A 27,982-nucleotide genomic window follows, 5' to 3' on the forward strand; every position below is an offset into this window, starting at 1 on the left:
GCCCGCGCCTCTGCTCCCACCAACTGTGGCACGTCAGCCCCGCCTCCCTATGGTGCCTCCAAGCCCGCTGTCTCCTGTTTCATCCTACCACCGACCTGCAGGGACGAAGAGATCCCAACCCCAGAGCTTCCAGAGAACCCTCTCCATTGCGGCAGGAGCCGGAATTCTCTAGGGGAAGATGGCGGGCGTGGGCGGGGCGGCGCATGCGCAAAGAGCCCTTCCCGCCGTCGTGTGCTGGTGACGTCATTGGAAGCCAAGCCTGCATTTCCCACAGACATTGCGGTATTGAAGCGGGAAATTCTGTTCCAAGAGGGAGCCGAGGATGGATCAGGATTGGTGTCTATCCGCCTGACAGACGTGGAATCTGGTTAGTAAATCCTGGTTTGACAACCAGGCACATTGCAGGAATATTGGGAAAATTCGAATGCGGACCAACTAGTCAATTATATTAGCAAGTAATCTTACTCTTTTTTTTAGTTCTAAATGTTGCTGTCACAGAAAAAACTTTTTTTTTTCTTTTTAAACGGATTCTCCCTCTGTCTCCCAGGCTGGAGTGCAGTGGCAGGATCTCAGCTCACTGCAGCCTCCACCTCCCAGGTTCAAGTGATTCTCTTGCCTCAGCCTCCAGAGGAGCTGGGACTACAGAAATGCGCCACCACGCCCAGATAATGTTTGTATTTTTAATAGAGATAGGGTTTCCACATGTTGGCTAGGCTGGTCTTGAATTCGTGGCCTCAAGTGATCTGCCCACCTTGGCCTTCAAAAGTGCTGGACTAGAGGACTAGAGAGACTAGAGAGACCAATATGAAATAGAGGACTCCAGAGACTGGAGAGACCAATATGGAGAACACGACGATTGTTTATTTTAGGGTATGTAGGGTATTCTGCCTGAAGAGACAAGTTTTCTTCTTTAGGCACAGGCTGATATTTATATAGCTCCATTAGCTGAGTGGTAGTTTGCCTAGCTACTGTTGCCTCTATAGCTGACTGAGTGCTTCTAACAAGGAGGGGTAAGAGGCAAGGGAGTATTGGGCAAACTCTTAGTATGGCCAGGACTATTCTTATTAAAGTCTTGAATCCACTGAAGGAGTAAAACCAGCCTCCAAAGAGGGAATCTGGAGACTACCTTTTCCAAGTTTGAACTGGAACATGGGGTAATTCTCTCATTCTTGCAGTTATTTCTACAATTGCCTTTCCATTGTCATCAATTTCCAGGCAGAAATTAGTTAGATTGAACTTTCCACATACTCCTCCTTCCTGGGCTGGGAGGTAGTCTAAAGCTAATCTGTTCTGATAAATAGCATTCTTCATTTTGTGGCTTGCTGGGCCATTAAATCTAATGCATTTGCTGTTTCATTAGTGATCATTTCAAGTACTGCCTGCAAACTTATGATGCGGCTAAGCATGTAAATAGGAGTGCAGTACCCTCATGACCTATCTTGTGCCTAGGTAGCTGGCCTATAGTATTGAATTATTCTTTCAGGGGGCCAATCTGTGTCTTTCTAATTTCCTACTTCTATATCTCTTTTTATGTCTGCATCTCTTTTGCTTCTTCTAACTCCATCATAGATGGGATACCTTAAAGTTTGTCCCTGTTGCAGTGGGAGTAGGAAGAAACATGGTCTAATTGTTTCAAACACACAGGACTTTGTCCATTTACCTGGCAACTGTCGATATGCCTGTGGCTTACAGATGCCAATAAAGACCAAGGGGTGCTTGCCAAGTGTTTGGAGCTTCAAGCTGATACCAGGTGTGGTTTAGAGGAGAGAAACAGGAGAACTGATTTGGATGAGGTGCTTTGGAGTCATCTCTGCCTCGCCACAAAATTTTCTTTAGTGTTTCATTATAATATTGCTGTCCTAAGCAGGTTAGTTCTACTGCGTCTGTAAAAGCCTTTCTTCAGGGAGCAACACAGTATCTCCTGATAATAGAAGTTTTTAAGAGCTAGACACTTGAACTTGTGGGGATCCGTTCAGGGGAAGAGTCTATTAGAGTTAAATTATCTTGTGGCATTAACTCTTTTGCTTCCTAAGGCCATTGGTCTCCTAAGTTAGTCTTTCTACAAACATAACGAAATGCCTAGGCTGCCGGCAGTGTTTTCAGCCAGCTGAGCAAACAGGTTTTTGGCTAAAGGAGTAGGCTCTGGTAACTTCTGGTCTACATTCTTATAGAATGATTTAAAGAGTTGGAACTGTTGCTGGGGTGGATGGGTCCGGGTTCTTTTTTTGATAACATATAGGTAGATTGCTGGGTATGTGTGTATATACATATGTATGGGGTGACCTGCAGTCTACATGGGTAAGTCTAGCTTTAGAATGGTGAAATTTATAGGATTCAGGTTTTTGCTTCACAATCTGGTTTCACCAGCATTTTGGTAAGCATAATTGACCTTTGTTGTGTGCTAGGGTGCTACGATATGCAATGCCAACAATCTTTTTCTGGGGTCCTAGGGGAACAAGGTGGAGTTACTCTTGGCATGCATACATATTTGTAGTCATTTCTATAGTATCTTTCTAAAGGTAGGTTACCACAGACAGGGGAGTCTTGGTCTGCTGCCTGACAAGCATCAAAATACAGAGAAATAGGCCCTTGGTAAAACGGAGGGACCCTGGTTTGGTTTAAGAGGGGACCTTCCTTTGACCTCTCACGATGAGTCTCTTGGCAATATTTCTTCAGTAGCTGCTTGAGTGTCTGGTTCATGCGTTCTACTTTTCTTGAACTTTGCGGCCGATAGGCTGTGTTTAACTTCTATTTTATTTTTAACAGTCTTGTTAAATCTTGCACTATTTCAGCTACAAATGCTGGCCTATTGTCTGACTTTAAAGTTAGAGGCTGTCAAAACCTAGGGATAATGTCTTTTAGTAGTACTTTAGTCACTTCTCGTGCTTTTTCTGTCCTGATGGGGAAAGCCTCAACCTATCCTGAAAAAGTGCAAATAAACGCTAGCATAGACTGATAGCCTCTGCCATGGGGCATTTTGGTAAAGTCCATAAGCAAGTTTTCACAAGGCATGAAGGCATGGCTCCTTCTCCTGTTCAGTTTCTTAGAGGAGGGGTTCTTTTTTTCTCTCCCTCTCTTTTTTTTTTTTTTTTTTTTGTAATTTCATATAATGGCTTAGCCATCAGTGAGAAATTTATAATCTAGATACAGCAGAATCTTGCTGCTTTCAACTTCTAATGTGACGATGGGCTCTTGGAGGCCTAATGAGAAGGAGTGTGGTCTGTTTTAGTCCTCACATCTTTCACCTCCTGCTAGCCTGATCAGATCATTATCTGGTTCCTCTAAGGTGCGGCAGCCTTTGGCCAATGGCCTCTTTGTCTCATGGCCTTGGCCATTTCTTTCATTGTCTTCTGGACATTCATCTTTCTAGTGTCCTTTCTTTTTGCATCTCGCACACCGATACTTCTCTAGCCTTGGTCAACTTTCAAATCCTTGTCTGACTTGACTTCTTCTACATCCACGTCTGCGTCCACGTCATCTTACATTGGTAATCTCTTTTTCTATAAGGGCTGCTGCCAACAGATCTTAAGCCTCCAATCTGCTTCTTTCTTTGCCTCCTGGTCACAGTTAACATACACTTTGGTGGCTACTTCTACAAGCTGGATGACATTCATACCTGCAAAACTTTCTAACTTCTTCTTCTTCTTCTTCTTCTTTTTTTTTTTTTTTTGGACAGAGTTTCACTCTGTCGCCCAGGCTGGAGTGCAGTGGCACGATCTTGGCTCACTGCAACCTCTGCCTCCTGGGTTCAAGCAATTCTCTGCCTCTGCCTCCCAAGTAGTTGGGATTACAGGCGCCCACAATGACACCCAGCTAATTTTTTGTATTTTTAGTAGAGATAGGATTTCACCATCTTGGCCAGGCTGATCTTGAACTCCTGACCTCGTGATCCACCTACCTTGGCCTCCCAAAGTGCTGAGATTACAGGCATGAGCCACCGTGCCCAGCCAAAACTTTCTAACTTCTTAAGCTTTCGTTTGGTATCACTTTGGGCCTGTCCTACAAATGATGTATTCACTATACACTGATTTTCAGTGGCCTCAGGGTCAAATGGGGTGAAAGCCGGTATGTCTCACAGAATCTTTCATAAAACTGGCTAGGGCTCTCATCACTTCCTTGAAGCACTTCTGAAATCTTCTTTATCTTAATGGCTTTCTTTCCATCATCTCAGCCTTTGCAGAAGTGCCTCTTGGTACCTCTGCAAATGCTGAAACTGAGTTGCATCCTCTGGGTCCTAGTTAGGATCTTGGTCTGGGAACTGACCTTGAGTGTATGCCTGGGCATGCACTGCATCTGCTGATGCCTGGGCTCCTAGCCAGCGTCTGGGAACTGACCTTGAGTATATGCCTGAGCATGCACTGCGTCTGCATCATGCCTGAGCATGCACTGCGGCTGTTGCCTGGGCTCCTAGCCAGCATCTGGGAACTGACCTGGAGTGTGTGCCTGAGCATGCACTGTGTCTGCATCATGCCTGAGCATGTGCTGTGTCTGCATCATGCCTGAGCATGCACTGCGGCTGATGCCTGGGCTCCTAGCCAGCATCTGGGAACTGACCTTGAGTGTGTGCCTGAGCATGCACTGCATCTGCTGATGCCTGGGCTTCTAGCCAGTGGAGAGCTTCCTGGGTTACTCTCCTGCATTCCTCAGTGTTAAATAATGTGAGAAGGAGCTGCTGGCAGTCTGGCCAGACTGGATTGTGTGTCAGAAAAATGGATTGCATCAGATCTATAAGAGCTTGAGACTTCTCCATGTATGAGGGAGTATGGTGTTTCCAGTTTAAAAGATCAGTGGTTGAAAAGGGCTGACTGATGAAAGTCCATTGCCTTCTTTGGACTTGGCCTTGGTCATCATAATAAATGGGTCCTCACGTCTCCTAGAGAGGCATTTGCAGAGCTTGAGCACCACCAGATCTGAGACAGCCTGCTTGACTATCTTGACTTCCTTCCCTGGCCTTTCAAGGCTCTGATCCTCCCCTTTGGGGTGAAACTTGGGGCATGCTGGCTCTTCAGTCTGGCTCCTGGGGGGCTGTTGGACTCAGTAAAGCGGGGTAGGCTGGGACATGTGGAGGAAAAATCTCTGTTCTTTCTGGCAGCTCCTGCAAAACTGAGTTTTCTTGCTCTCTTTGGGACTTGTTTAACTCTGTGTCTGCCAGTGAAGCTGCTCTTACTTTCACTCTTGGCTGGGCTCAGGCCACACTTGTTTCACAATAAGCTGCTAAACAGGGCTGGATCCAGGTTGGTCTTGTCTATGCTATATTTAACCATGAATCAATATAAGGAAATTGATCTGGATGCCTTGGGTGTCCTCTGACTCTTGTCACCACCTTAAATACACAGCCAATTATTTCCTTATCTATAGTTCCTTCGGTCGGCCATCTAACACTAAAAGAAGGCCATTCTAATTCACAGAGAGTTCTCAACCTCTGTGGGGTTAGCTTAACTCCATAATCCTCTGCAAAACCTTTCTTAAAGTTCTGTAACATGCACTCTAACGGGGTAAGTTTTGATGACTTTCTTCCTATTCTTTCTTTTATGGCACAGCACACTCTTTCCTCTCATTTCCTCTCATTTCCATCTCCTATTAGGGGAGTTTTCAGAGGCTGCTTGGCTTTGGAGAGTTCCTTATTCCTGCTACAACTCTGAGCTTTAGGGCAGTTCTTATTAGTCATATGCAGATCGCTACTGTTCGTAGTCAGCCTTACACTTTGCTCGGAGCACACAGTCCACGCTAAGAGATCTGTGATTCCTTACTTCACGGCTGATGAGCTTAATTAGGCCTTTTCATTCACACACTTTCACACACTTCTCTACTCCTAGTTCCTGTGTACCTAACTGGGGTGGCAAGCCACTCTCACCATCTCTAGTTTCTTTTTCTTAACAGACTTAGCAAGCCAGTCTCACATCTTGTGTTTGTTGAGGTGTGAGTTTCATCTGAATTGGTGAGCCTTTCTCACCGCCTTTAGCCTCTCTGGGTGGGAATATTAGGCACACCTCGGGAGGTGATCAGGCTCCTTTTCTGCCCTTATGGGATGGGTCCTGCCTTGGGCCTTAAAACTTTACCGCAGTTCTTGAAGCACATTGTTTCTGGAATCATCCTGGAGCCTTTCTTTAGGTTCTGTTGCACTGCTGGGTAGGGGCACCGGGTCACGTGAAAGCCGATCTGCTCTCTGGGCTGAAGCTCTCCTGGTGGTGCCTGGGGTCACAGGTCTCCTGAGGCCGGGGGCTCCAGCCCCTAGAGGCAAAGGAGACAGTAAACTTTCCATCTCTGCTCCCTTCATGGTTGCCAAAAATGTTGCAGGAAACTGAGGACGAGAAAGGCTGATATGCAGAACAGGAGGGTTGTTTATTTAAGGTACGCACCAGCTCAGCTTTTTTTTTTTCTTTTTTGAGATGGAGTCTGGCTGTGTTGCTCAGGCTGGAGCACAGTGGTGCAGTCTCAGCTCACTGCAACCTCCGCCTCCTGGGTTCAAGTGATTCTTGTGCCTCAGCCTCCTAAGTAGCTGGGTTTACAAGCAGGCACCATCACACCTGGCTAATTTTTGTGTTTTTGGTAGAGACGGGTTCTCACCATGTTGGCCATGTTGGTTTCGAGCTCCTGACCTCAGGTGATCCACCCACCTTGGCCTCCCAAAGTGCTGGGATTACAGACATGTGCCACCATGCCTGGCCCACTTCTCCTTTTCTAATCTAGATGGCTTACATTTATTTCTGTTGCCAAATTGTCCTGGCTAGCACCTCCAGCACAATGATGAATGGATGTAGTGAGAGTGGATTTATCTGTCTTGTTCCTGATCTTAGCATATAAGTATACAGACTTTCAACATTAAGTATGCTGTTGGCTGTGGTTTTTCATATGTCCTTTATTAGTTTAAAGATGTTCCCTTCTTTCCTTCTTTGTTGAATATTTCATCATGAAAGGATGTTGGATTTTGTTACTGCAACTATTGAGATGACTGTGGTTTTGCTTATTGTGTTGGTATAGTGTATTATATTAAATAATTTTTGGCTGCTATCCAACCTTCTATACTTGGGATGAATCCAACTTGGTCATGAGGTATTATTATTTTTACATGTTGCTGTATTCTGTTTGCTTGTATTTTATTTATTTTATTTTATTTTATTTTATTTTATTTTATTTATTTTATTTTTTGAGACAGAGTCTTGCTGTGTCACCAAGGCTGGGATGCAGTGGCACGATCTTGGCTCACTGCAAGCTCCACCTCCTTGGTTCATGCCATTCTCTTTCCTGCCTCAGCCTCCCGAGTAGCTGGGACTACAGGTGCCCACCACCATGCCTGGCTAATTTTTTGTATTTTTAGTAGAGACAGGGTTTCACTGTGTCAGCCAGGATGGTTTCGATCTCCTGACCTTGTGATGCCCCCGCCTCAGCCTCCCAAAGTGCTGGGATTACAGGCATGAGCCACCATGCCTGGCCTCTCCATTTGCTTGTATTTTATTGAAGAGTTTAGCATCTGTATCCATAAGATATATTGGTCTGAATTTTTCTTTCCTCGTGATGTCTTTGTATGGCTTTGCTATCATGGTAATACTGGCCTCATAGAATGAGATGGGACATGTCTGTATCACTTCTATTTTTTAGAGAGTTTAAAAGAATTGATCCTAAATCTTCTTCAAATATTAGACAAAATTCACCAGTGAACTTTCTGAGCTAGGGCTTTTCTTGGTGTGGAGTTGTTTCTTTATTAATAATTCAATCTCTTTGCTTATTATGTCTAGTGAGAGCATTTTTTATTGCATCAGTGTCACTGGTTTGTGTCTAGGAATTTTTCCATTGTATCTAAATTATCTAATATTTTGGCATACTATTGTTCATATTATTTTTCCTTAAATGTTCTTTTCTTTTTGCAATGCTGCTAGTAATATATCCTCTTTCATTTCTGATTTTAGTTACTTGAGTCTTCTATTTTTCCTAGTCAGTCTAGAAAAATGTTAGGAAAACTCCCTGCCAGAACTGAGCTATCCTACATAATGGAGAGGAAGCTCTCAGACCAAAGAAAGAGATAGACCACTCCAGGCTGGTAGATAGTCAAAGATTTATTCAGGAGGAACTTACTGGGATAGTCTTGGCAGCAGAAAGATGACACAGATCTCCACATTTGCAGTTCAGGCCTGTCTAACCTTTTATATCATGAAAATAACAAGGGAAAAAAGAAAAAAAAGCCATCTAAATTGCTTTCTTAATTTATTTGCTTTCTACTTAAAGGAATTGTTCAGGTTTCCTACAATCTGGTCAACATTTTTAGGTGAGGGGATGCAGGCGGATGTTCCTAGCAACAGCAGTTATCTTGATCCTCCAGTTCCTGTGTCCTACAACTCACTACTTCTTGGTCGTATACCCAGAATACATTTTCATGACAATAAGGTTTGTCAATTGTGTTAAGCTTGTTTGAATGTGCTTCTGGTTTCATTGTTTTTCTCTATTGCTTTTCTATTCTCTGTTTCATTGGTTTCTGCTATGATCTTTATTATTTCCTTCCTTCTGCTTACTTTAGCTTCCATTTTCTCTTCTTTTCCCAGTGTCCTTATGTCAAAAGTTATGTTATTGATTTGAAATATTTCTCTTTTTTGTTATCTGTATTTACAGCAATAAATTTCCTTGTAAGCATGTCTCTAATTGTCTTTCATTAAGTTTTGTATGTTGTGACTTCATTTTCATTCCTCTAAGTATATTTTCAAATTTCTGTCTTGATTTCTTCTTTGATTAGTAATTTGGATGTGTTGTTTAATATCCATGTATTTGAGTTTCCCTACTTTTTTCTTATTAATTCCTAGTTTCACTCTATTGTGATTGGAGTACATGTTGTTCAGTTCCTTTAATGGCCTAGTGTAGAGTCTATGAGGGACAATGTTGATGAGCCCTTGAGAAGAATGTAGCTTCTCTTGTTGTATGGAATGTTTTGTGCGTGTTTTTCAGGTCTAGTTGGACTATGAAGTTGTTTGAGTCTTCTGTTTCCTTGTTGCTCTTCTGCATAGTTTTTCTATCCGTTAGTTAAATTGCAGTATTGAAGTCTCCAGTCATCATCAATTTTGACTGTCGTTTCTGTCAATTTTTGTTTCATGTACTTTGGTGATGTTTAATTGGATGCATATACGTTTATACTTGTGCTTTCTTTCTTACTGATGGATTGGCCATTTTATTATTGTAAAATATCTCAGATTATCTCTAAAAATAAATTTTTTTTTTTTTTTTTTTTAGACAGAGTTTCTCTCTTGTCGCCCAGGCTGGCATGCAATGGCATGATCTCAGCTCACTGAGGAAATAACATAACTTTCACTCAACCTCCACCTCCCAGTTTCAAGCAATTCTCCTGCCTCAGCCTCCTGAGTAGCTGGGATTATAGGCACATGCCACCACAACCAACTAATTTTTGTATTTTTAGTAGAGACGGGGTTCCACCATCTTGGCCAGGCTGGTCTAGAACTCCTGACCTCAGGTGATCTGCCCACCTTGGCCTCTCAAAGTCCTGGGATTACAGGCATGAGCCACTGCACCTGGTCAGTTTTTTTTTTGTTTTAAAATTCATCGTGTCTGATATTAGTATAGCTACTTTAGAATAGCTTTCTCAGGGTTTCTGTTTGCATGATATGTGTATTTCCATCCTTTTACTCTATTTATGTCTTTGAATCTAAAATGTTACTCTGGTACGTGGCATAGAGGATCTTATTTTTTATTGTCTGACAAGAATTAACTTTTGATTAGTTTGTTTAATCAAGTTATATTTAATATTATTATTGATATAGTTGGATCATATCAGACATTTAATTTTTGTTTTTTATTCTTCATATGTCCTTTTAATTCCTCAGTCCTGTTTTCTGCTTCCTTTTGCAAACAGTGAATATTTCCTTTTTTTTTTTCGAGACAGAGTCTCACTCTGTTGCCAGGCTGGAGTGCAGTGGTGCAATCTTGGCTCACTGCAACCTCTGCCTCCCAGGTTCAAGGGATTCTCCTGCCTCAGCCTCCTGAGTAGCTGAGACTGAAGGTGCCTGCCACCAAGCCTGGATAATTTTTGTATTTTTCATAGAGATGGGGTTTCACCATGTTGGCCAGGATGGTCTCAATCTCTTGATCTCATGATCCACCCGCCTTGGCCTCCCAAAGTGCTGGGATTACAGGTGTTAGCCACCACGCCTGGCAACAGTGAATATTTTCTAAAATGACAATTACACTTCTTTAATGATTTTAGTACTCTATTTTTGGCTTATTATCCTAGTCAGTGTTCTTGGGCTTACATTATACATCTTAACCTATCAGAATCAGCTTCAGATTCATGCTAATTCAGAATAGTTTCAGTTAGACACAAAAACATTACCCCTACCTTGCTCCACACCCTTCTGCACATAGCTTTGTACCCTGTGTAGTTCTATACGCTTCTTATTGTACCTTTTAAGGTATTATTCTCATTTATGTTACATCTATAAGTACTAAAACCTCAACAATACATTGTTACAATTATTATGTCCTATAACCATGTCTTTTAAGAAGCTGAGAGGAAAAAGTAAAGCACATAAATATTTAAAATTTTAAGTTAACCTTCTTATTTATCGTTTATGGTCCTCTTCATTTGTTTTTATAGACTTGAGTTGTCTGTAGTGTGATATATGGAGTTGTTGTCTTAACCCAATACAGCTTTGTTCCCACTCATCTCGGTTAGACTGTTATTGGCAAACATATTAAATTTTGTATGTCACAGGACAAACAATACATTCAATAGACAAATTGTTTTATAAATTGCTTTCTAAATCCAGAGAAAAAATAGAAAAATGTGCATTTATACTGCCTTTTATTATTTTCATAATATAAAATATATTAGTTTTAGAGTTTCATATTTACCTTTACTGGTGCGTGTGTGTGTGTGTGTGTGTGTGTAAATTTGGATTATTGTCTTGGATTATGATTTTCAGCCGAATAACTTCTTTTAATGTTTTAATGTTTGGGAGGCCGAGGCGGGTGGATCACGATGTCAGAGTTCGAGGACAGTCTGGCCAACATGGTGAAATCTCATCTCTGCTAAAAATACAAAAGTTAGCTGGCCGTGGTGGCAGTCCCCTGTAATCCCAGCTACTCCGGAGGCTGAGGCAGGAGAATTGCTTGGACCTGGGAGGCAGAGGAGGTTGCAGTGAGCCGAGATTGAGCTACTGCCCTCCAGCCTGGGTGACACAGTGAGACTCTGTCTCAAAAAAAAAAAAAATGTGTAAAAGCAAGCTGTATCCCAACCACCTTGGGCACATGTCATAAGAACCTCCTGAGGCTGTGTCATGGGTATGTTCTTAACCTTGGCAAAATTAAGTTTCTAAACTAAGACCTGTCTCAGATATTTTGGGTTCACACAGGAAACAAAAATATGATCATCATCTACATGTGGTTTCATAACATGTTTTACTCATTTAAGGACATGTCATCAATACTGACTAATTTTCATTGAATTCTTGCTATGTCCCAAGTACACTGTGTCCTGGGCACTTTACATTAAAATCCATTGAGTCTTCCTAAAAATCCGTTTTACAGATGGGGGACGTGGGGCTCAGAGCCCTTGATAATTTACCCGAGGCTACACAGACAGTAAGTATAGAGCTCAGATGTGAGTCCAGGTGAGCTTGCTCCCCAGCTGGAACTGTCAGCCATGGCTCTACACTGCCTCTCTGAGAGAGAAGATCCTTGAAATCCATTTTTATTCTAAAGGTTGTGGAGTTGTCATTTGAATGTATGTGAATGAATTTAAATAATTAATTTCTTACCGATAGACATCCAGATAATTACAGATGAATAACTGCATGCATCTGTGTGCATTCCAAATATTTCCTTTTGATAAGTTCCTGGTAGTGGGATTGCTGCATGAAAATTTATCTTAAGTACAACAAGAAGTTAGAGCTTCCCAGAGATGCCTGAAGGAGGATCTGTGTTCCTAGCCTGCTTTAGGGAGTTAGCACTGATCTTGTGGTTTGATAAGAGTGTGGACTGCAGATGCAACCTCGTAAGCCACAGCTCTGTTCAGAGTGCTCCTCTGCCGTGGTTATTGCATCCCATGGGAGGGTGTGAAAGCACTGGCAATGGTGGTGGGAGTGCATCCCAGTTCTTACAGTGCACCCAAGTTCTTACAGACTCTGGCTGCCACTATTGGCTCAACCTGCATCTGGGGTTGCCCTTCAAGCAGCAGTGAAGAAAGTGGTAAAGAAAGAAAAATCTTTAGAAGAAAGGAGCTCCTATGTGGATTATGAGATTAGGGCTAATGAAAAGCATGTCCCCAAAGAAGAAAGAGGTATCCCAGCCCCTCTTCAATCATGAGTAAACTTTTGAATGGTTACCTCATTTCTTGTAATTTCAGGTATATGTTTAATATCTATGAAAGGATTTGGAGCCCAATATTCAAACTGATCTGTGTACATACCTCCATATTTCTAATTCTAATTCAGATTTTATATAGCTGGTTGTGTTCCTGGACCAAACCAAGAGTCAGGCTGCTTGTTCTCATGGTCCAGTAATGAGATGTAGACAAACTTGGAAAGAAGAGATTTTATTTCTGTAACCAGGTATAGGGAGAAGGCTGGGGAAAACATCACCAGACCAACTAAAAGTTACCAAGTTTTTCCAGTGCTTATATACATTCTAAGCTGTATGTCTATGTGTAAGTGTACATTTTCCTAAGGACAAAAGTGACAGATTCCACCTAATCTATAACTAAGGTCTGGGTCCTGGAGACCTTCCTCCAGAGCCTCAATAAGTTTACCTAATCTAGATGGGGTCCTGGTGCTGGAGGTGATTACCATTATCTTGTCTCCAGCTAAGGTGTGGAGGTCTGGGGGAGTTTCTTCAGACATCCAATAGAAGCTTTTTAATCCTAAACGCATCCTGTTGTGAGGAATATAAGCATTTCTTTGTTATCTTGTTGCACTTCAAGGCCAAGGGAAGGCCTAGGCCAGACTTTTGTTTGGCTATTGTTACATTCCAGCCTTTGTGTAAGGGCAACTCCTTGTTCAGCCTTTAATATTTAGCCTAACCAGTTCAGTCAGTGTGGAAGCAGTTGTCATGGAGGCCTGCCTGTTCAACTGTTAATGAGACCTGGTCTGCCACAGTTTTGCTTCACTTTTCCAGTATTTCTGAGATCAGCTGGAACCATCAACCTAAACAGGAAACAGAGTCTCTCTAAAAGAAAATACACTTGTTTGGGAGTAGAGCATTGAATAGAAACATGTGTGCCATAGTAAACCATGTGCATATGCAGGGAGGTAAAGATTCTGCTAGAACATTTTTATGTTGCTGTAAAGAAATGCCTGAGGCTGAGTTATTCATAAAGGAAAGAGGTTTAATTGGCTTATGGTTCTACAGGCCTTATAGGATGCATGGTTCTGGCATCTGCTTCTGGTGAGAGCCTCAGGAAACATTTATTCATGGCAGAATTTGACGTGGGAGCAGGCACATCATATGATGAGAGCAGAGGCAACAGAGGGATGGGAGAAATGCAACAGATTTTCTTTTTTTTAAGACGGATTCTCACTCTGTCACCGAGGCTGGAGTGCAGTGGCATGATCTCGGCTCACTGCAACCTCTGCCTCCTGGGATCAAACGATTCCTGTCTCAGCCTGCTGAGTAGCTTGAATTACAGGCACATGCCACCAAGCCCAGCTATTTTTTGTATTTTTAGTAGAGACGGGGTTTCACCATGTTGGCCAGACTGGTCTCAAACTCCTGATCTCTAGTACTCTGCCCAACTCAGCCTCCCCAAGTGCTGGGATTACAGGCATGAGCCACTGCGCCCGGCCTCCACACACTTTTAAACAACCAGATCTCTCATGAACTCAGGGTGAGAACTTATCACCAAGGGGATGGTGCTAAACCATTCATGAAGACCTTCCCCCATGATCCAGTCACCTCCCCATGTCCCACCTCCAACACTGGAGATTACATTTCAACATGAGATTTGGAGAGGGCAAATACCCAAATTACATGAAAGACAAAGGTTTTCAAAGGAAACAATGAGGAAGGTTACATAATTGTTTTGAAATAATTATCCTTGGCTACAAAAATCAATAACAGTCGTGATGCCAGTCCATGGTTGGAAGGCAGTAGTAACTGGGCAGAACGTCCAGTACAGAAATATTTTTTTTGTATAACGTTGTCATGGACTTTGTGCAAGGTTGTAATTTTTGTAGAATCTTTTTCATCATCAGGCATACACGCATGAGAATGCTCTCTTCATGGCCTTCCCCAGCTCGAGCTGTCAGAGTTTTCTTATCACTAGTGACTCCATTTTGATTCTGACAACTTTCACATTTCCCTTTTGTGCTCCAGATCTTTTTTCCAAAAGCATCACTGATCAATCATCTTTTAGTTTGGTTTTGATGGCCCTTGGTACTAGGTTGGACCTGTTTTGGTTTTTGGTCTCATCCCACATTGAGGCAGGGGGTAATTGGCACCTAAGAGTCAGTGTCAAAATCCTTTTAGGCACATTTGGAGCAACAAGGGAGATTTGAAAGGAGTATTTTTCAGGCTAAGTCTACCTGGAGTTCATTATTAAGTTCAAATTTGTCTGTTCTGTAGTCTTTTGCTATCATCTCAAAGTGCTGTACCGGCATTATTCTATTAGGAGTTGTACTTTTGGAAAAAAAAACTTAAGTAATGGATACACAGTTTAAAAAGGGAAATTATGAAGTAAATAGTAATAGGACAATTCTAGTTTGCATAATGGCTTTGAGCCATTCACCTAGGCTTACAGAAAACTAATTGAATAAATCAAATAATCATAGGGAATCAGGTGAAATGGTGTAACCACGTGGCCTGTCTTCTTCTTTTGTGTCTATAAATTTCTAATTTCCTGGAGAAATTTATCCAGGTACTGCATATAGTATTGACAATAACGCAGTCATTTTCTCATTTAACCAAATGATACTTATGAGCAGAAGTTATTGATTGTGAATTTTCATTCACATCATTATTCTGCCAGGTGAAAAATGTAGCATTAAGGAGGAGGAGGGGTAAAAATCTCATCACATGGAGTCTTGTTCTAATGACCTGGGAAAATCTGTTCTACTGACCTGGGAAAATCGCCATGAAAACATTAACTTCTCCTGCTTTGTAGTTTGAATGTCTTTGGTCATCACATCAGTTGGTTTGGTGAACTCTTTCTGTGATCCATACATCAGGCACATGTTTATTCTTTAAAATTTATCTAGTTTCGGCTCATAGGGCTTTAGTAACAGAGCAGCTTTTGCTTTTAGTTGGAGAGTTGTTGCCAAATTAGGAGAAATACATTAGGAAAATTCAGGATCTAGTATAATCTACACGTAGATAACAAGAACTTGAAAAGAATGCACAGGTTTACAATCTACTAACAGGTGCATTATAGTTTTTCTTTAGAAACTGAACTTTTTCTCTACATTAATCTACAGAAAGTTCAGGTTTAAAAACCTCTTGAGGCCAAAGCAAGGGAGGTTTTAGATTTTACTTACAATCTTAAAGTTCTTGAGACTGCCAGGAAGTGACAATTTTTACTCATTCATTGTCAGGGTGGAAGCACTGGAAGCCAGGCTTTTTATGCACATTCTTAAATATGAGATTTCAGTTAAAGCCTTAATAATATAACCAATATTTTCAATGGTATTCTGTTTATGAAGAGAAACAGATATTTATCAAGTAAAAATAAAAGAATACTCACAAATACTTTCCAAATTTTGGAGGAATCAAATAGGGAGACAAAATGAATGCTTCCATCTTTGTTCAAAAAAGTATACTTTACTGAATTTTTGTAAACTATAGGTAGCTTACGAGATAAAGTTTTCTTAAATCTGGAAAACAAAATATTTCAGAATGAATAATGTTTCAAATAAAAGTCATAAAAACATCGTCTTCGTGAAACACTTAATTTCATGTAATTGTTTTGTTTTGTTTAATCTTGATTAACAGTTTTATAAACCCATCAGTTTATTTATTTGAGCTCTGGAGATTTTTATTTAGTCTACTGATCTTAAATTATCAAAAATTTTGCCAGGCACAGTGGCTCACATCTGCAATCCCAGCACTTTGGGAGGCTGAGGCAGGTAGATCACTTCAACTTGGGAGTTTGAGACCAGCCTGGGCAATATGGAGAAATCCCATCTCTACAAAAAAATACAAAAATTATCCAGGAGGCTGAGATTAGAGGATTGGGAGGTTGAGGATGCCGTGAGCCAAGACTGTGCCACTGTATACCAGTTTGGGCAACAGAGTGAGACCCTGTCTCAAAAAATTTATCAGAATTCTGTGTTCAAGAGTATTTGTTATTTTCCATGTAAAGCAGTTTTGGAATATAGCAGATTGCAAACGCTTTTGGAGAAATTTTCATGACAACTGTGAATGACAAAAACTTGGAATAGCCATGGTTTAAAATCTGATCAAAGGTCCCAACTGACAATGAAACTTGGTTATTTTTATTTCATGCAACCAGAATCATGACTGACTACACCACATCAGGACAATCAGACTTTTATTAATTTCAAGTTATGTTGGAGTAAAACACTGTTTTTCTAGATTTTTCAGGACATATATTTCAGCATCAGGACATAACAGCAGACTTGGAACCACAGAAAAAAGTTACAAGAGTTGAAAAAAGGTTGAAGGAAAGTTATCACCTCAGTCAAGCACAATGTTATGCCTTTTTAGGCAAAAAAAAAAAAGGGGGGGGGGGGGAGCTGAATCTCCATCTTCAAACTACACAAATTAAATAGATCTCAGAAAGATATTTGACAGAAATGTAAATTGTCTGTAGTTTAGAAGATGGCTGTACAGGGAACAGATTTCAGAATTAAAACTCAAAACTTCTTGCAACTTTATGAAAACTAATCAATACTTCAAGAAAACCTTGTTGTTCTAACATAGGGGACCACATATTTTCAGTTTTGTATTAGTGTATTTTTAATGCCAAAGTTCAATCCTTACAAAGACTTATAATTTAATTTTCTTCTGATTGTAACCAACTTTGTCACATGCAAAACATCTTGCATAAATTCTCTTTTCACAAATGAGTTACTCAGACCATTGGTGACATGCTTGGGCTTTCCACTTTGTCCTGTACCTTCCCTCTTAAATAACTAGGCATTTTAGTTTAGGATGAAAATTTACCACACAAGATTCTTTGTCATGTGAAATATTTCTTTTCTTTTCAACCTTCTCCTATCTCCATTTCCCTATCAATAACTTTCTTCACATCTCTCTCTTCTACTTACTGGTTCTTCTTTTGCATTTCACTGTCTTTCCTGAATCAATATTTTGAAACAACCTTTAAATAACCTTCAAATTATATAAAATTATTATTTATTTCTCAATAAAGGGCATATTTGTAGGCATTTCTTATACATTTTTTTCTTATTAAAAACTCATCCTACTTTTTAAGGCACACTTTCATATAGAATTATATATATTAGTTAGAGCAGGCATGGTGGCTTTCATCTGTAATCCCAGCACTTTTGGAGGCTGAGGCAGGAGGATTGCTGGAGCCCAGGAGTTTGAGGTTGCAGTGAGCTATGATCATGCCACTGCATTCCAGCCTGGGTGACACAGTGGGATCCTGTTCCCTCACCCCACAAAAAGAATTATCCATATTAATTACAATTTTATTATTTTATTTTATTTGAGACAAGTCTCAATCTGCCACCCATGCTGGAGTGCAGTGGCACAATCACAGTTCACTGCAGCCTCAACCTCCTGGGCTCAAGCAACCCTCTCACCTCAGCCTCCCCAGTAGCTGGGACTATAGGCATGTGCCACCATGCCTGGCTAACTTTTGTATTTTTTGTAGAGATGGGGTTTTACCATCTTGCCAAGAGTGGTCTCAAACTCCTGCGCTCAAGTGATCCACCCGCATCGGCCTCACAAAGTGCTGGGATCACAGGCATGAGCCACTGTACCTGGCCTACATTAATTAGAATTTTAAACTTGTAGTAACCTTAAATTATAGTGAAAACTTAGGAAGCAAGAAATCTGTCACATATCAGTATTATCAGTATTTTATGGGTGAGAACAATTTTATAGCAATATAGAAAGTTATATGGGTATAAAAATCCATATAACATATCCACATAAATATAACTCTAGGAAAGTTAACGTAGCAACCAAAGTTATGACTAATAATGTAGGGACCAGCCCCACAGGGTTGGTGGGTTTTCTTCTCGTGTGTGGAGATGAGAGACCATAGAAATAAAGACACAGGACAAAGAGAAGAAAAGACAGCTGGGCCCAGGGGACCACTACCACCTAGACACAGAGACCAGTAGTGGCCCCAAATGCCAGGCTGCATTGTTATTTATTGGATACAAGACAAGGGGCAGGGTAAGGAGTGTGAGCTATCTTCAATGATAGGTAAGGTCACGTGGGTCACATGTCCACTGGACAGGGGCTCTTCCCTGTTTGGCAGCTGAGGTGGGGAGAGAGAGACAGAGAGGAGACAGCTTATGCCATTATTTCTGCATATCAGAGACTTTTAGTACTTTCACTAATTTTGCTACTGCTATCTAAAATGTGAGCCAGGTGTACAGGATGGAACATGAAAGCGGACTAGGAGCGTGACCACTGAAGCACAGCATCACAGGGAGATGATCAGGCCTCCACAAGAAGTGGTGGAGCAGAGTCTTCTCTAAACTCCCCCGGGGAAAGGGAGACTCCCTTTCCTGGTCTGCTAAGTAGTGGATGCTTTTCCTTGGCACTGACACTACTGCTAGACCACAGTCCACTTAGGTCACAGGCGTCTTCCCAGACACTGGTGTTACCGCTAGACCAAGGAGCCCTTGTCTTCTGGTCACTTCTCACTATGTCCCCTCAGCTCCTATCTCTGTATTGTCTAGTTTTTCCTAGGTTATGATTGCAGAGTGAGGATTATCATAATATTGGAACAAAGAGTAATTGCTACAAACTAATGATTAATGATATTCATTTATAATCATATCTATGATCTATATCTAGTATAACTATTCTTATTTTATATATTTTCTTTATTACACTGGAAACAGCTCTTGCCCTCCGTCTCTTGCCTGGGCACCTGGGTGGCTTGCCACCCACATAATAACAGATTTCTAGAAGAGACAAATATAAAACCATCTGACCAGTAAAACTCGGGTAAAATGTACACTGACCATTTTGAAGATATTTCTATTTTTATTTTACCACTAATTTTAGAATAGTTTATTTATCACAGATTTAATTAAGTCACATGAATTAAAAAGCATTTAGGTTAATTATTGTATATTTCATGAGGCCACTTATCTAAATAGACTTTATTAAGGGATTTCTGGATCACTACACCAGATTTTACCATGTAGACAAAACATATAACAAAATACATGTGTATATGCATAAACACATCTGACCACATATACACACACAAATAACAGATCTTATGGTTTTTTTATTTTAGACTTCTAGTCATGAGATAGTATTACTAATCTACCAGTTTACAAAAGACAGTTGGACCCAAATTATATTTTTTGGCAAAATGTAAAACATGGCTAAAATTTATTTGCCACGATAGGTAATCTAATAAGTGCTGTGAACCACAGTTTGGATAAAGCAGTTTCCATGGCAGTTTGACTTTTTAAAAAACTTTTTTCACCTTTTCTTAAGTTTCAAATGAGTTTAGGGTTATATTTTCAATGTTTACATTTAAGCTGGGACTGGAAATAGCAAAGTTTTTGTGCTAGACATACCTTAGATTATTGCTGTAAGGTCAAGGTTTTGACCTGTTTGATCTGAGAGCCTAATTTCATAAATATTTATCTAGTTATTTTTCTCTTATATTAACTTCTAATTAAGTATTCTGTCATTGTACACAATTGTAAGTCAGGTAAATCTAAATTTCTATTTCTTACTTTTTCTTAACACACGGTATTTTAGAATTAAATTTATATTTCTAAAAATTATCTCACTTGTTGATATCATGAAGCTGTTGTAATTTATAAAGCCATTAATTTGAAAACTCTTTAAGATTTGGGGCACAGGCCAGAATTCCATAAACAGTGAATGGGCAGAAGAACAGAGAGAGGTATACAGAGAACTTAGAAAACTCTACATGTTAACTCTATAATTGCAGGTTTTTCAAATAATGACTATTGGAGATCTGAATTTTCCTTGATGTAATTTTTCCAGCAAGTTAAAAATATAACCCATAATATATAACCAGCTGGAGTCCCAGAAAACCTAGCATGCCTTAATGTTTGAGAATGCGATTGTGTTTTGTTTTTTGGTTTTTGGTTTTTTTTTTAGACGGAGTCTTGCTCTGTCGACAGACTCTCATGCAGTGGCACAATCACGGCTTGCTGCAACCTCCACTTCCCAAGTTCAAGTGATTCTCCTGACTCAGCCTCCCGAGTAGCTGGGACTACAGGCACATGGCACCACACCTGGCGAATTTTTTTTTTTTTTTTTTTTGTATTTTAATAGAGATGAGGTTTCACCATGTTGGCCAGGATGGTCTTGATCTCTTGACCTCGTGATCCACCCATCTTGGCCCCCCAAAGTGCTGGCATTACAGGCGTGAGGCACAGCACCGGGCAACCATTCTGTTTTTCATTAATCTTGCAAGAGTAGAGAAAATCCTATAAATCCTGTCATGGAATTTCAGGGTTTTAGGCCATTGTTTTAGAGGGTGACAACTGTCCTGGCAGCTTTTAGTTAGCCATCCTGACCCACCATTTGGAATGTTTACATTTGCTCTTGGGAGAATTTCAGAAACAAGGATAAAGAGTCAAACAAAATCAAAAGAAACCAAGAGAAGATTGTTCACAAAAATTTTAACCTAGACATGCAGATCAAAATATTAAACTAGGCATGCAGATCAATTTGAAAGTAAATTCACTAGAATATATGCCTCACAGACAGAAAGTAAAATCTGTAGAAACCAAGACTAATCCAGAAAGACACTGATCTTTATTCCAGAAAGGACTTACCAGAAAAGACAAAAAGTCTTCTATCATCTCTGGAGGGATGTGTGGTCCTTCATTAAGGTAGCTTATCCAAACCATTCCCAAATGGCATAAAAAGCCTCTGCCAAAAGGAGGGAGTCTTAGCCTGAAAGAAGACAGGAAAAACAGGCAAGAAAAAACAAGCTGTGAAAGAAAGCAAAGCGCTCAAAGGGCTCAAAGGTGAGTATTGCACCCTGGTTCAGGGATTAATTCCTCTCAATCTAGGTTTCCGAAAAAGAACTCAGTGAAAAAATAGTCTGGAAGATTCTTGGGGGGTGGTAAATAATTATACTTTCTGTGGTTAGTTAGGGAGAACATCTGTGGGCTTTCGGGTTAAAGGACCACTGACATCATGAAAACCAGGGCAGCCTCTCCCAAGAATACTATGTTCCTCCTTGTCTTCTTCATTCACAGAAAGGATTCCCTTCATCTGAGGAAGCCAGTTCTCATCCAAAGGATCCACCTCACACAAGTCCAGGGTAATTATAATGTATTGGCAACACCTATTCACTATATTGTACATTTTGAAAAAGCTATTAATTTCACTACATCTGCATTTAACAGTTCAGCACACAATTGCAGACACTGTGTGCAGAGTCTTTTTCTTGGAATGCTGATTTCCTGGACTCAGTGCTTTCTCCAGTGGTTTTGCACAATTTGGGGATTTTCTCTACAGAATGGAGTAGGCTTTTTTTGCTAAATACTAAAGACAAGCTCTTGAGAGGAAAAATCATGTTTCTATATAAAAGTAAATGTGATTCCCAATGGCCTACTTTGAAAGAAAAAGGACAAAACTGATGTGTCATTCCAGACAGTGTGATAGGTATGTCAACAAATGATAGGTATGTCCAACGGACACATCCAAATACATGCTTCCTAAAAATGGATCAATTTTTATTTATTCAACAAATCTCTTTGTGAGCTGCTTTCCAAAAAGGGAAAATCACTTACTTTGAACGGGTAGAAAATCTTCCAATTTTGAGGGTAAATTGGAAGTTGAGGAACAATCAAGTCATCCATAGCAGGGTCTGATAAGTCAGGAGGATGAATGAATGGAAAGAATGCTGTTGGTGTCCAAAGGTAAACCTGGCTTGCTTCTAGCAGGTGGCATCTAAGGCACATACAATGTGACAGCTTTGAAGGCAGAGGGTCTTGCCATTGACTCTCCACAATGATACGGAGATCAGCGTGAGTGCCCGCATGTTGACTCCTGGGAGACTACTAAGCATTTGCCACCTCCTCCAAGGTGGAGGGCCACAAGAAGGCTCCAGAGTCATTCACAGGTGTTGGCAACTACCAGCATCAGTGCAGCTCTCCTTAACTGATCAGCTAGAGACACAGACAATATTGGCGATACAGGATTCTTCTGGGATTTGTTTGCTTCCAGCATAACAGATGAATTTTTCTCCAATAAACACAACAATTCATTTTCAACAGGAACCAGTTCCTCCTAAGTATGGAAGAATCACCATGTCTTAGTGTGGGTTCCCCCAGGAGCAGACCTTAAGACAGAGATTTCACTGCACGTAGTTTATTTGGGACATGATCCCAAGGAGACTGGAAGCATTAGACAGAGATTTCAGTGCACGTAGTTTATTTGGGACATGATCCCAAGGAGACTGGAAGCATTAGACAGAGATTTCAGTGCACGTAGTTTATTTGGGGCATGATCCCAAGGAGACTGGAAGCATTAGACAGAGATTTCAATGCACGTAGTTTATTTGGGACATGATCCCAAGGAGACTGGAAGCATTAGACAGAGATTTCAGTGAACGTAGTTTATTTGGGACATGATCCCAAGGAGACTGGAAGCATTAGACAGAGATTTCAGTGCACGTAGTTTATTTGGGGCATGATCCCAAGGAGACTGGAAGCATTAGACAGAGATTTCAGTGCACGTAGTTTATTTGGGGCATGATTCCAAGGAGACTGGAAGCATTAGACAGAGATTTCAGTGCACGTAGTTTATTTGGGACATGATCCCAAGGAGACTGGAAGCATTAGAAAGCATTCAGTGCACACAGTTTATTTGGGACATGATCCCAAGGAGACTGGAAGCATTCGACAGAGATTTCAGTGCACGTAGTTTATTTGGGGCATGATCTCAAGGAGACTGGAAGCATTAGACAGAGATTTCAGTGCATGTAGTTTATTTGGGGCATGATCCCAAGGAGACTGGAAGCATTAGACAGAGATTTCAGTGAACGTAGTTTATTTGGGACATGATCCCAAGGAGACTGGAAGCATTAGACAGAGATTTCAGTGCACGTAGTTTATTTGGGGCATGATCCCAAGGAGACTGGAAGCATTAGACAGAGATTTCAGTGCACGTAGTTTATTTGGGGCATGATTCCAAGGAGACTGGAAGCATTAGACAGAGATTTCAGTGCACGTAGTTTATTTGGGACATGATCCCAAGGAGACTGGAAGCATTAGAAAGCATTCAGTGCACACAGTTTATTTGGGACATGATCCCAAGGAGACTGGAAGCATTCGACAGAGATTTCAGTGCACGTAGTTTATTTGGGGCATGATCTCAAGGAGACTGGAAGCATTAGACAGAGATTTCAGTGCATGTAGTTTATTTGGGGCATGATCCCAAGGAGACTGGAAGCATTAGACAGAGATTTCAGTGCACGTAGTTTATTTGGGACATGATCCCAAGGAGACTGGAAGCATTAGAAAGCATTCAGTGCACACAGTTTATTTGGGACATGATCCCAAGGAGACTGGAAGCATTAGACAGAGATTTCAGTGCACGTAGTTTATTTGGGGCATGATCCCAAGGTGACTGGAAGCATTAGACAGAGATTTCAGTGCACGTAGTTTATTTGGGGCATGATCCCAAGGAGACTGGAAGCATGGGTCAAGGAGCGACAGAATGTGACAGGGAACAGGAAGAAGACAAAATAAGGATGTGTTGCCAAGTGAGTTACGCTGCAGACGACTGGTGCTTATTCCCATGACAGAACTCTAGGGAGCCACGTCGAACATGGACCTCAGAGATACACAGCCGGGGGACAACGGAACTGAGGCATGTATTCTCCACTCCAGTCAGTAGTAGAAGGCTTTTCTGCAGTGAGGAATGGAACCCAGGCCAAGTGGGCTCTAGCTGCAGAGAAGGGGATACACAACCTTAGGTAAGAGGGTGCACATCCCAGCCATTGGATGTGGGGCCGGAGGAAGACATTTGGCTGGGCTCCTACTGTGTATACTATTATACTGTTAGGGTTAGTAAGAGACAGGTGGTGATGATGTTGTCAGTTAAGAAGAGCCATCATTTGCTTAGTAAAGTGTGGAATTGTCCTGGGAGTGTAACTTGCTAAGTTAATTTCACACCTAACTCCCACAGCTTGTCCACACCTAATTTCAGGATATATGTCAAAAGGTAAGAATAAATGTGATATACTGGTATGTAAGTTACATCAGTGGTCCCCAGCCTTTTTTGGCACCAGAAATGGGTTTCCTGGAAGACAATTTTTCCACAGATGGCAGGGAGGATAGTTTCAGGATGAAATTATTCCACCTCAGATCATCAGGCATTAGATTCTCATAACTGCATGCAACCTAGATCGCTCACATATGCAGTTCACATTGGGGTTCGTACTCCTATGAGAATCGAATGCTGCAGCTGATCTGATAGGAGGCGGAGCTCAGGTCATAATGCTTACTCAGCCACCACTCACCTCCTGATGTGCAGCCTGGTTCCTCAGAGGCCACGGACAATACCTGTCCATGGCCCAGGGGTGGGGACCCCTGAGTTATATTACATATACTATTAATATCTGGCTGTACCAAATAGTATTGTGAAAACATTTATAGTCCTGTTTGAGGATCTTTTCTGAAGCTTTCCATTTACAAATAGAAAAGAATATTAAGGCCAGTCACGGTGGTTCATACCTGTAATCACAGCACATTGAGAAGCTGAGGCAGGGGGTTCCTTTGAGCCCAGGAGTTTGAGACCACCCTGGGAAACATGGCAAAACCCTCTGTGTACAAGAAAATACTAAAATACACCAGGTGTGGTGTCACATGCCTGTGGTCTCAGGTACTTGGGAGGCTGAGGTGGGAGGGTCGCTTGAGCTCAGGAAGTTGAGGCTGCAGTGAGTTGTGATTGCACTAGCCTGGGTAATAGAGTGTCACCCTGTCTCAAAAAAAAAAAAAAAGAATATTGAAACAGATACTGTGGTTTCTATCTTTTTGGTCCTCTCATAGCAAAAATCAACAAAAGAAACTAATGTATAACCTAGCAAAATACAGCAAGCACTAGGGATTTTCTATTTCAGTGCCTTAGGCAATCTGACAGATAACGTAGTTCAAAAAAAATGTTTGCTGTACTGTGAAATGTACATTTAGATATGCAGACAGCCTCTTGACACAGACATTGCTATAGTGGTTTCTAGAATAATTTAAGACTTTTTGTTCTTGATTAACAGTGAGATGCCATCTGCCTCAGTGTGTGCCCTAAGAAATTAAAGAGATGCCAAGAAGGAAAAGTATTAATGAGGAGTATAAAATTCTACTTTTAAAAAACATCTTGGCTGGATGTGGTGGCTCATGCCTGTAATCCCAGCACTTTGGGAGGCTGAGGCAGGTGGATCGCCTGAAGTCAGGAGTTCGAGACCATCCTGGCCAACATGATGAAAATCCCGTCTCCACTAAAAATACAAAAAATTAGCTGGGCATGGTGGTGCATGTCTGTAATCCCAGCTACTCGGGAGGTTGAGGCAGGATAATCGCTTGAACCCGGGAGAATGAGGTTGCAGTGAGCTGAGATCGTGCCATTGCACTCCAGCCTGGGCAATAAGAGTGAAACTCCATCTCAAAATAATAATAATTAATAATAATAATAATAATAATAATAACCACGGATTTTTGCAAGCCTACAGAGAAAAGGGAATGCCTATACACTCTTGGTAGGAATGCAAATTAGTTCAGCCACTGTGGAAAGCGGTTTGAAGATTTCTCAAAAAACAGAACTATGATTAGACCCAGCAATACCATTACTGGGTGTATACCCAAAAGAAATAAATTATAATTATTCTACCCAAAGACACATACACTAATATGTTCACAATAGCAAAGACATGGAATCAACCTAGGTGCACATCAATGATGAATAGGACAAAGAAAATGTGGCATATGTATACCATGGAATACTATGCAGCCATAAAAAAGAATGAAATAATGTTCTTTGTAGCAACATGGATGCATCTGGAGGCCATCATCCCAAGCAACTTAACACAGAAAAAGAAAACCAACTATCACGGGTTCTCACTTATAAGTGGGAATTAAATCTTGGGTACACACAGATGTAAACATGGGAACAATAGACACTAGGGACTTCAAAGTAGGGAGGAGGGAACGGGGCAAGACCTGAGCAGCTTACTATTAGGTACTATGTTCGCTATCCGGTTGATGGGATCAATAGAAGCCCAAACTTAAGCACCATGCTATATATCCTTATAACAAATCTGCACATGTACCCCTGAATCTGAAATAATAAACGAAATAAAAATGTTTTATTAGTCAACAACCTGTCAATATGACATAAAAATAATTATCAGGTTGGGCACAGTGGCTCATATCTGTAAACCCAGTGCTTTGAGAAGCCGAGGCAGGAGTATCACTTGAGGCCAGGAGTTCAAGGCCGGCGTAGTCAACATAGCAAGACCCAATTTTTACTAGAAAGAAAAAAAAGTTAAGAAAATACTCAAAATCAAAAGCAATCACCTTTCTTACTCCTTCTTCTGTCTTCATTCCTACACCAGTCTTATTTTTCTAAATGACAATAATTATCAATATTTATTAAGATTGTGAAATTCTAGTACTTTTCAATAATAAATATCAACTGATTGCATTGTTTTTAAAATCAATATTTCAGAAACAAATCAATATTTCACATGGCTATAAAAGCACAAAACATTGATTAAAGTTTAATAAAAACATGAAAATAAATTATTTCAAATAAACATAAAGTTAATATAATTTAATTGAAGGAAAAACTACTTGAAAATAATTAAGGTTGTTCAGATTCAAATCAACAAATTCCATGATCAACAATTTAAAATATTAAGGTCTGGTAAGTGATAGAATTAATACCTAAATATGCCTAAATGACAACATTGCTAACTGATGTTTTTGTTTGTTTATTTATTTATTTTTAAGATGGAATCTTGCTCTATCATCCAGGCTGGATTGCAGTGGCACAATCTCAGCTCACTCCAAACTCTGCCTCCCACGTTCAAGCGATTCTCCTGTCTCAGTGTCCTGAGTAGCTGGGATTACAGGCGAGCGCCGCCACGCCTGGCTAATTTTGTATTTTCAGTAGAGACGGGGTTTCGCAATGTTGACCACGCTGTTCTCAAACTCCTGACCTCAGGTAATCTGCCCACCTCAGCCTCCCAAAGTGCTGGGATTACAGGCGTGAGCCCCCACGCCTGATGTTATTTAATTTTTATTTTAAAGAACAATCCCTAAGCAATTCATGGTGCTAAGTACGAATAAGTAAAAAATAAAGCACATAACTTTCTTTTTCTGCAGGACTTCATAATTTAGTTGGGATGACAAGATTAAAAATAATAGTGATAAACCCTATGATAGGAGGAAAAAATGAAACTAAAGGAAGGAGTGTGGAGGAATAAGGTCTCTATTTTAATTTATGAGTTTTGCAGCCACTTTGTAGACATGACACTTGAATTTTAAATAAGTTAAAAGGAAAAAACATTGACAACTTCCAAACCTTTCTCTCTCACCCAACTTTATTCATATGTATTATTTCTATTAATGATTATCATAAGAGAAATTAGGACTTCTAAACTAGTAAATATTGGCAGGGTGCGGTGGCTCACATCTGTGATCCCAGCATTTGGGGAGGCCGAAGTGGGTGGATCACAAGGTCAAGAGATCAAGACCATCCTGGCCAACATGGTGAAACCCCATCTCTACTAAAAATACAAAAAAAAAAAAAAAAATTAGCCAGGCGTGGTGGTGGGCACCTGTAGTCCCAGCTACTCGGGAGGCTGAGGCCAGAGAATCAC

General features: G+C 40.7%; 1 protein-coding gene and 1 long non-coding RNA gene across 10 annotated transcripts in view; one reads left to right on the forward strand and one right to left on the reverse strand.

The window, feature by feature from the left end:
• LOC100436518 (zinc finger protein OZF-like) overlaps positions 1 to 22,657 on the reverse strand; it is a 63,437-nt gene extending 40,780 nt beyond the window's left edge. For 6 of the 9 annotated variants that reach the window (XM_054551626.2, XM_054551629.2, XM_054551627.2 and 3 more), the window contains exon 1: positions 96 to 3,088. The gene's annotated coding sequence lies outside the window, so the exon portion shown is untranslated. Of the gene's footprint in view, positions 1 to 95; positions 3,089 to 15,670; positions 15,801 to 20,927; positions 21,049 to 21,893 lie in introns of those variants that run through there. The other 3 variants (XM_054551628.2, XM_063721862.1, XM_024241795.3) reach the window with 3 other exon arrangements.
• Positions 248 to 26,820, forward strand: LOC112131861 (uncharacterized). The gene is made up of 3 exons (XR_002913745.3): positions 248 to 367; positions 21,357 to 21,421; positions 23,912 to 26,820. It is a non-coding gene; the product is annotated as an uncharacterized LOC112131861 (long non-coding RNA).
• The last annotated feature ends 1,162 nt before the right edge of the window (positions 26,821 to 27,982 follow it).

The sequence above is a fragment of the Pongo abelii genome, chromosome 2 (genome assembly GCF_028885655.2).
Source record: "Pongo abelii isolate AG06213 chromosome 2, NHGRI_mPonAbe1-v2.0_pri, whole genome shotgun sequence".
NCBI lineage: Eukaryota > Metazoa > Chordata > Mammalia > Primates > Hominidae > Pongo > Pongo abelii.